The 9098-nt window shown below is 39.0% G+C and overlaps 1 pseudogene across 1 annotated transcript; it reads left to right on the top strand.

Annotated features, from left to right (window-relative positions):
- Positions 1-3138: 3138 nt before the first annotated feature.
- On the top strand, positions 3139-8895 carry LOC309560539 (actin-related protein 2/3 complex subunit 1A-B-like; annotated as a pseudogene). Its single transcript has 2 exons — positions 3139-3315; positions 8131-8895. The product of its transcript is annotated as an actin-related protein 2/3 complex subunit 1A-B-like (transcript).
- Positions 8896-9098: the final 203 nt, after the last annotated feature.

Here is a 9098-nt window from a genome sequence, read left to right as displayed (position 1 = left end):
CTTAGTATTTAATTTCTTTTTACTTTTTTGACTTTCCTAAATTTCATGTCTAAGCTCTACTTATCATCATTGGTCCTAAATGAATTTGTCCCTACTGGCCTCTTAAGCAGTCTCATTCTACAGTGGAAGGCAGTTGACAAGGCCCTGTTATAAAGGCAGAACCCATCAGTAGGAAAGTGAAACTAAACTGGAGAAGGATACTAATGAAGCATTACTAGAGAACAATAGTAACTGTTGGCACCCTATAATGTCTGTTCTTTAGTTGGTTGTTGTTTTTAACTGAACAATAAAACTGTGGTTTTTAACTCTCTTCGTATGGAGTGTCACACATTCAGGATATATATATATATGTATACTTTGCTGGACAGACTTAACCTGAAGCGCATTTTATTTCCTCTGTTGCTATACTGACTTCACTCTGATCCTAGGAGTTTCCAAAGAGCAGCTGAGGTGTTTGTACAGGCATCCATTGATTTGAATTACACTGGGCGCCTGTGTTCATTTTCTGTTGCCCACAGCTGAGCAGACCTTTAGCCTCACAGATCCACAGACCCATGGAAGTTATTGGAAAGGAAAAGACAGACGGGATCCCTGTGATCAAACATTTGGCTTGGGAAAGGAGGAAAATATATTAGAAGGAAAGCAGACGGTTTGGGGGGGGGGGGGGGGAGTAAACAGGTAAAGCTAAAAGTTAAAAATGAACTTCAGCCTGGGCTAGACACACTTGTTGGGGAGCTCCAGGAACACACAGAGCCCTAGCACACCTAACAAATAGTGGTACTGTTTTAAAAATATGCACAACATGCTGTCAAGGCTGGGGAAACTATTACCTTAGCATGCCATCTTAGTTTGGAAAGAAAGCGGGGTCAGCATGAGACAATAGTTCTAGCCCAAAGAGACAGTCCTAAAGGGAAAAGCAACATCAGAGGTGGTGGGACACGCCAGTTTAAGTGCTTTGAAACAGCTTAATTCACAGGGGCTCAAGGAGGATCATGTGAAAAGTGTGGTGTTTAACCAAACAAGCTAGTGGGGCCCACCAAGGAAAAAGGAGGGAAGGAAGGAAGGAAGGAAGGAAGGAAGGAAAGAGGAAAAAAGAAAAAGGGAAAAAACGAAAACAAAGCTGCAACCCTATCTTTCTGGCTGGCTCTCCCACACTAGGCCCCTTATACAGTCAGGTCCATAAATATTGGGATATCAACACAATTCTAATATTTTTGGCTCTATATACCACCACAATGGATTTGAAATTAAACAAACAAGATGTGCTTAAACTGCAGACTTTCAGCTTTAATTTGAGGGTATTTACATCCAAATCAGGTGAAAGGTGTAGGAATTACAACAGTTTGTATATGTGCCTCCCACTTTTTAAGGGACCAAAAGTAATGGGACAATTGGCTGCTTAGCTGTTCCATGGCCAGGTGTGTGTTATTCCCTCATTATTCCATTTACAAGGAGCAGATAAAAGGTCCAGAGTCTAATTTCAAGTGTGCTATTTGCATTTGGAATCTGTTGCTGTCAGCTCTCAAAATGAGATCCAAAGAGCTTTCACTGTCAGTGAAGCAAGCCATCAATAGGCTGAAAAAACAAAACAAACCCATCAGAGAGATAGTAAAAACATTAGGTGTGGCCAAATCAACTGTTTGCAACATCCTTAAAAAGAAAGAACGCACCGGTGAGCTCAGCAACACCAAAGGACCCGGAAGACCACAGAAAACAACTGTGGTGGATGACTGAAGAATTCTTTCCCTGGTGAAGAAAACACCCTTCACAACAGTTGGCCAGATCAAGAATACTCTCCAGGAGATAGGTGTATGTGTGTCAAAGTCAACAATCAAGAGAAGACTTCATCAGAGTGAATACAGAGGGTTCACCACAAGATGTAAACCATTGGTGAGCTTCAAAAACAGGAAGGCCAGATTAGAGTTTGCCAAACAACATCTAAAAAAGCCTTCACAGTTCTGGAACAACATCCTATGGACAGATAAGACCAAGATCAACTTGTATCAGAGTGATAGGAAGAGAAGAGTATGGAGAAGAAAGGGAAATGCTCATGATCCAAAGCATACCACCTCACCAGTGAAGCATGGTGGTGGTAGTGTCATGGCGTGGGCATGTATGGCTGCCAATGGAACTGGTTCTCTTGTATTTATTGATGATGTGACTGCTGAAAAAAGCAGCAGGATGAATTCTGAAGTGTTTCAGGCAATATTATCTGCTTATATTCAGCCAAATGTTTCAGAACTCATTGGACGGCACTTCACAGTGCAGATGGACAATGACCCAAAGCATACTGCGAAAGCAACCAAATCCTTTTTTAAGGGAAAGAAGTGGAATATTATGCAATGGCCAAGTCAATCACCTGACCTGAATCCGATTGAGCATGAATTTCACTTGCTGAAGACAAAACTGAAGGGAAAATGCCCCAAGAAAAAGCAGGAACTGAAGACAGTTGCAGTAGAGGCCTGGCAGAGCCTCACCAGGAATGAAACCCAGCATCTGGGGATGTCTATGCGTACCAGACTTCAGGCTGTAATTGACTGCAAAGGATTTGCAACCAAGTATTAAAAAGTGAAAGTTTGATTTATGATTGTTAATCTGTCCCATTATTTTTGGTCCCTTAAAAAGTGGGAGGCACATTACAAACATGTAATTCCTACACCGTTCACCTGATTTGGATGTAAATACCCTCAAATTAAAGCTAATAGATCTTCAGTTAAAGCACATCTTGTTTTTTTTTTTTTTTTCATTTCAAATCCATTGTGGTGGTGTATAGAGCCAAAATTATTAGAATTGTGTCGATGTCCCAATATTTATGAACCTGACTGTACAACCCCTTTTCCTACCCCAGCCTCCCCTCCCCGTATTGTCCTATTGCCCCCCCCCCCCCCCCTTTTAATTTTTTTTTTTTTCTTGGCTCATATTTAGTTCTAAGACAAAAAGCAAAACCCTTAAAGCAAATATAAGTGCAATTAGGAAATACCTTTCCCAGGAAAGAAGCCCAAGGAGCCCAGGTAATGAAAAACAACAAAGGGCCATCAGCAAGAGACTATCAGGGAGGAACGGAGAAAAATAAATAAGACACCTTAGGAGAAACCTCAAATCTAACAACAGAGGACATTTGGATGGAAAGTGAGTAGGATGGAGAAACAAAAGTTAAGCTCTCAATTACCAACAAAAGTGGAAATAGCAGAGAACAATATTAAAAAGGAAATGACAATGTTGCATGTAAACCTGGGTCACATGCTGGTACACTTAGAGGAGTCAGAAAGTATAACTAAGAAACAAGCTGAGGAAATAACAAAATTGAAAGAACATGTGAAAAGCTTACAATAAGAACAAAAAGGCTATTCTACAAGGCAGAAGATCAGGATAACTGGAACAGGAGACAAAACTTAAGGATCCAAGGCCTCCCAGAGGAAGAAAAAGAGGATCTGAGGAAAAAGATAAGTAAAATGTTTAATCCCCTTCTAAATCGACCATTGGAGATTACATTGAAAATAGATAGAGTTCATAGGATTAGGAAACCCCTAAATGTGCCAGCAGACGCCCCCAGAGATGTAATAGTGAGATTCCAGTTATATAAGGATAAAGCTCATATTTGGGAGAAGTTAAAAAGGAATAACTGAAATAGACTACAGAAGGGAAAAGTTGCAAATATATACAGATCTAGCCTCTGAAACTCTAGCTAGAAGAAAACTCTTGAAACCGCTTCTAGAACAGATGCAGACAAAAAATATAAAATACAAATGGGGATTCCACTCATGTCTCATAGGACAAAAACAGGGTCAATCAGTAAGGTTAAGGTTCCCAAAAGAGTTATAAGAATTCTGCAACAGATTGGACTTACAAGTACAAGAGCTACCTAGGTGGTCCGAGGAAGATACAAGGGAAAACCCAGCGGAAGAAGAGCAATGGCAAAAAGCATTCAACAAGGCGAAAGACAGAGAACGCTAAGGGGTTAGCAGGGAAACACCTATGGCTACTCCCAGAAATTCTGGGGGGCTATAAACTGAACTCGCATGGGAAGGGGGGGAGGGGAGAGGGGGGTAAGTGAATGGAAGTGTGAAAGCAGAATGTTCCAAAAGGGGTGTCTTCAAATAGGGAGTTTTGTTGAGGGGATGAATGCCCCATAGAATAAGTGAAAATAAATTGATGGGTCACTCGGAAAACTAGGGGGTTTCTGGAACAACTCACCAAACATCTGAGGAGTGGGCCCCGCAGGTGTACGTGAACAGAGCTAATCCCCAGGATAAACAAATCAGTGGGGGACGGAAGACGGTTGGTTTCCCTACTTATTCTAAGGTCAAGCTATGACCAAATCCATTTAGCGATTAGAGAGGGAGAGAATGGGGGAGGGAGAGGCATAGAAGTGTTAGGGGGGAGGGGGAGAGAGAGGGGAAAGGGTAGGAAGGGACATCTCCATAGAGGATCGCAATGTCTCATTTCTTTCTTCCAGGATGGCCTCCCTTCTCTTTGCTTCTATATTACCTACCCTCAGGTGGTATACCTTGGTGCGAGTTGATTTGACATGGAAAGGGGGGGGGGGATGCAGAGAGAAGAGGGAACAAAGTGGAATAGAAACTCAATATGAATAAAACAAAATTATTAACATATAATGTGAAGGGCTTAAACACCCCTGATAAAAGAGATAGGATCCTCAAAGAAATCCAGTATTACAATGCAAGAATAGTTTTTTTTTTTACAAGAAACTCACTTGTCACTTGATTCAAGGATTCAATTATACTCAAAAAAATATCCAGTTTGGTACTATGGAGATTCAAAAATAAGAATTGCGAACGGGGTAGCGATAGGATTTGCAAAAGATATAAGGTTCAAAATAAGAGAAAGACAGACCGATCTGGAAGGTAGATTTTTGTTTCTGACAGAAGTATTGGGTATGAACCAGATGTTGGCAAATATATACTGCCCTAACAAGAGCCCAATATACTATTTAAGACAGACTTTGGGAAAACATAATGAATTTAAATATGGTAAAGAGATAGTAGCAGGGGATTTTAATTTTTCAATGGACCCACAGCTAGATGTATCATCTCATGTGGGGAGGAGTGAGACAGGGCATCTCAAAGCAATTAAAAAAATACTGCATCAATACCAACTAATGAGCTGGAGAATCCAACATCCCAGAGAGAGGAACTACTCGTTTTACTTCCCCGTGAATGGGACATATTCGAGGCTGGATTACCTACTAGTGGCGCATAGACTATTGGAGTTAATGGGTAAAACCTCTATTGAAGCAATAACTTTGTCGGATCATGCTCCTATAATGGGGGAAATAAAGACAATAAAGGTAACCAATAGGGTAAATAATTGGAGATTAAATGATTCCTAATACAAGATCCAGCAATTGAAGAAAAAATAAAGAAAGAACTAGAGCTTTATTTTAGGATAAATTCAACAAAGGAAGTATCATATGCTATGGTATGGGAAGCATATAAGGCCTATATTAGGGGCGCCTTAATAACAATTTTAACAAATATTAAAGGAACTATATGAGTTAGAACAGAGTCACAAAACAGGGAAAGATATTTAACATAAGTTAGCGTTAAAAGAGATTCATTAAACACATTAGGGGAACAGGAAACAAGGACAACTTTTGATAGAGTAAATAAAGAAAGATAACAATGGGGAAAAAGCCAGGGAAATACATGGCAAGCATATTAAGGAAGAAAAAAATCTGTGGGTCTTATAAATAGAATTAAAAACAGGACAGGAGAACTAGTATATTCAACAAAAGATATTGCAGATGTATTTCAGAAGTTTTACAGTGCGTTGTATGCAGTAAGATCCCCTGGGGAACAGTTACATGATATAGAGAGAAAGGAAAGGATGCAAACATATTGGAAAGAAGCTAAGCTACCCAAATTAAAATAGGAAAATGTGATAGACTTAGAAAGAGCCTGAAGGAGTTAGGTATTGGATCAAGAATGATTCAATGGATCAAACTGCTATATAGACAACCAAGGGCAGCAGTAAAAAAAAATGGGACATTGTCCCAAGCTTTTGAGCTGAAAGTGGCACGAGACAGGGATGTCCTTTATCACCGCTATTGTTCATTCTAACATTGGAACCTCTACTGGCTACTACTAGGAACTGCATAGATATAAAGGGATTGAGAATTGGGCATGCAGAACAAAAAGTGGCAGCATATGTGGATGATATCTTTTTCTATGTTTCTAGTCCCAGAATAACTTTACCTAATATAATGAAACTTCTAAAATACTACGGAGACTTATCAAATTGTAAATAAATCCCCTGAAATCAGAAATCCTAAACATAAAAATAAATAAGAAAAAAGAAAAAGATCTACAGGAATAATTCCCATTTAATTGCAGGGAAAATTAAGATACTCAGGGATAAAATTACTAGAAAAATGGAAGGATTTATACCAAACAAATTACATACCGTTAATAAATGAAATTAAAGAAGAAGGAGAAATCTCCAACAGACCACTCTCCTGGATAGGACGTATCAACCTGATTAAAATGGGAATCCTACCTAAAGTACTATAAAATTTAAATGCTCCCGATACATATGCCAAAGAGTAATTTTTATATATTGAAGAAGATGGTATGTGGGTTTATATGGCACCATAAAAAAAACAAGAATAAAATTAGTACTAATAAGTAAAGATAAAACACAAGGAGGTTTAGCTCTCCCAAAAATTTCAAGATGTTATAAAGCTGTCCTACTAACTAGAATCACTGACTGGACATTTAATTCATGAGGATAAAGTTGGGTAAAAATAGAAAACTCGTTAAGCAAGACACCTTTGTATAAGATGATTTGGGTACCACAAAACTACAGATATTTTTCCGAGGACACTAGCACACTTAAAAAGTATGTAATTAGGGAATGGGATTTATTGCACAGACAAAGGAAATGGAAATAACTCCCCAATAATACCGCTTGTAGGAACAATTTTTTATTTTATTTTACCAGGGAATGAGACACTTTTTGGGGGGTGGATAAAGGATAAAAATGCACAATTAAGGGATATCATGAAAGAAGGAAGGATATGTACAATGGAGGATTTAAGACACCAAAGGAATATCCTGTTGATAGATGAATGGAGATACCATCAATTAAAACATTTTGTAAAGACTTTACCCCAGCCAATACGATCAGGAGAAAATGTATTAGTTTTTGAAAAAGTTCTCAGCTCACAGACTGCACCAAAGCACTGCATTTCCCAGATATATAGGATCCTTACAAGATTGGCGAACCCAATCAGCCCGCCCTTTTTGGGGAAATGGGAAGCGGAGCTTGATGCAAGCTGGAGTGAGCACGAAAAAAGAGAAAATAATGAAACTAGCGGACTGCAAGAGATATAAAAATTAGATAAATGAATTACAAATGTGTGTCAAGATGGTATATAACACCCACTATAGCACAAACAAATTTCAATCTGAAAAATCACTGTTAAGTTGGAGAGGATGTGTTGGAAGGGGAACTATGACACATATATGGTGGGAGTGCCCAATAATACAGAAATTCCGGGAGGAAGTAACACAATTGATTGAGACAATACCGGGAGTCAATATGCCTAAAAACCCTTAAACGTATTTATTCCATAGTACTAAACTTAAAATAAAACAATATAAAAAGTCTGTGACACCTCACCAAATAAGTGCAGCAAAATACCTAATTCCAAAATATTGGCTGACATCAGAAGGTCCAACAGTAAAGGAATGGATTAGGAAAATAGAAAACATTTATAATTTAGAGGAACTGTACTATTTGGGAGAAAATAAAATTGGAAAATTTATGAAAATCTGGGAAGGCTGGAAAGTGTTTAAAGGTAAAAAGAGATATGCTGAACTAGTGGGCGTTTAAAATGGAATCAGACAGAAGAATGGGATGCAAAGGGAAGCAAAGGGAGATGGAGACGGGATCGAGGGGAATGGAGGAGGAGGGTATGGGAAGGGAATAATATGGGTAACACTTGTAAAAGTTCTTATTGGTTTTATGAAGAATATTTGTATCTTGTGTAATGTGAAAATTGATAAAATCTATATAAAAAATATTGCGCTTTCTGTTCCGGACTCCATTGTATCGGTAGATTTAGGTTGACTGACCAGAGTCTGCAAATCTTTCTAACCCTAGCTGTAGAGCTCATTGAGGAGAAACAAATTCAGAATATCATTATACCAGTTCTTACTTGAACCTCTCAGTTGTCACGCCTGGAATAAAGACCGCACACAGATTGCAATAAACCCCAATAACCAGGAGGTACACATCTACAAGCAAAATGGGAACCAGTGGGTGAAGGTTCATGAGCTAAAGGAACACATTGGACACATTACAGGCATAGACTGGGCTCCTAAAAGTGATCGTATAGTGACCTGTGGAGCTGATTGCAATGCTTATGTGTGGAGCCAAAAAGATGGAAATCTACATTGGTTATCTTGTGTATAAATCGAGCAGCAACCTTTTTCAAGTGGTCACCTTTGAAAAATAGGTTTTCAGTGGGGAGCCGAGCAAGACTCATTTCTGTGTGTTTGTTACTTTGAGTCAGAAAACGACTGGTGGGAGCGCAAACACATCAAGAAACCAGTCTGTTCTATTGTGCTAAGCCTGGACTGGCATCCAAATAATGTACTTTTGGCTGCAGGATCTTGTGATTTCAAGACTAGGGTGTTCTCGGCATATATTAAGGAAGTTGAAGAGAAGCCAGCTAGCACTCCTTGGGGATCAAATATGCCTTTTGGGCAGCTAATGTCAGAGTTCGGAAGTGCTGGCAATGGTGGCTGGGTCCACAGTGTAAACTTTTCCGCTAGTGGAAATCGTTTGGCCTGGGTTAGTCATGACAGTATTGTGTCTGTGGTTGATGCATCTAAAAACACAAGCATTTCACAGCTGAAAAAAAAAATATAATAATAATAAATATCATTTCATTGTTGCACTTGCAGGGCTCTAATGAGAAAGGTTGCAAGTCTGAATCCCTTTAGACATCATTTTCCTTTGGGAGTATCTCACCAAAAATTAAATTTTTGTTGCAAATGATGCCCACAGTCTAACTTGTATCTTAGTGCAAATTTCTGGGAAAATCAGGAAGCCAACTACACAAGCAGAAAATG

This window comes from Pelophylax lessonae (genome assembly GCF_965119305.1).
Source record: "Pelophylax lessonae genome assembly, chromosome: 7".
NCBI lineage: Eukaryota > Metazoa > Chordata > Amphibia > Anura > Ranidae > Pelophylax > Pelophylax lessonae.
The sequence above is the reverse complement of the archived record's forward strand: the minus strand, read 5'-3'. Positions and strand labels throughout refer to the sequence as shown.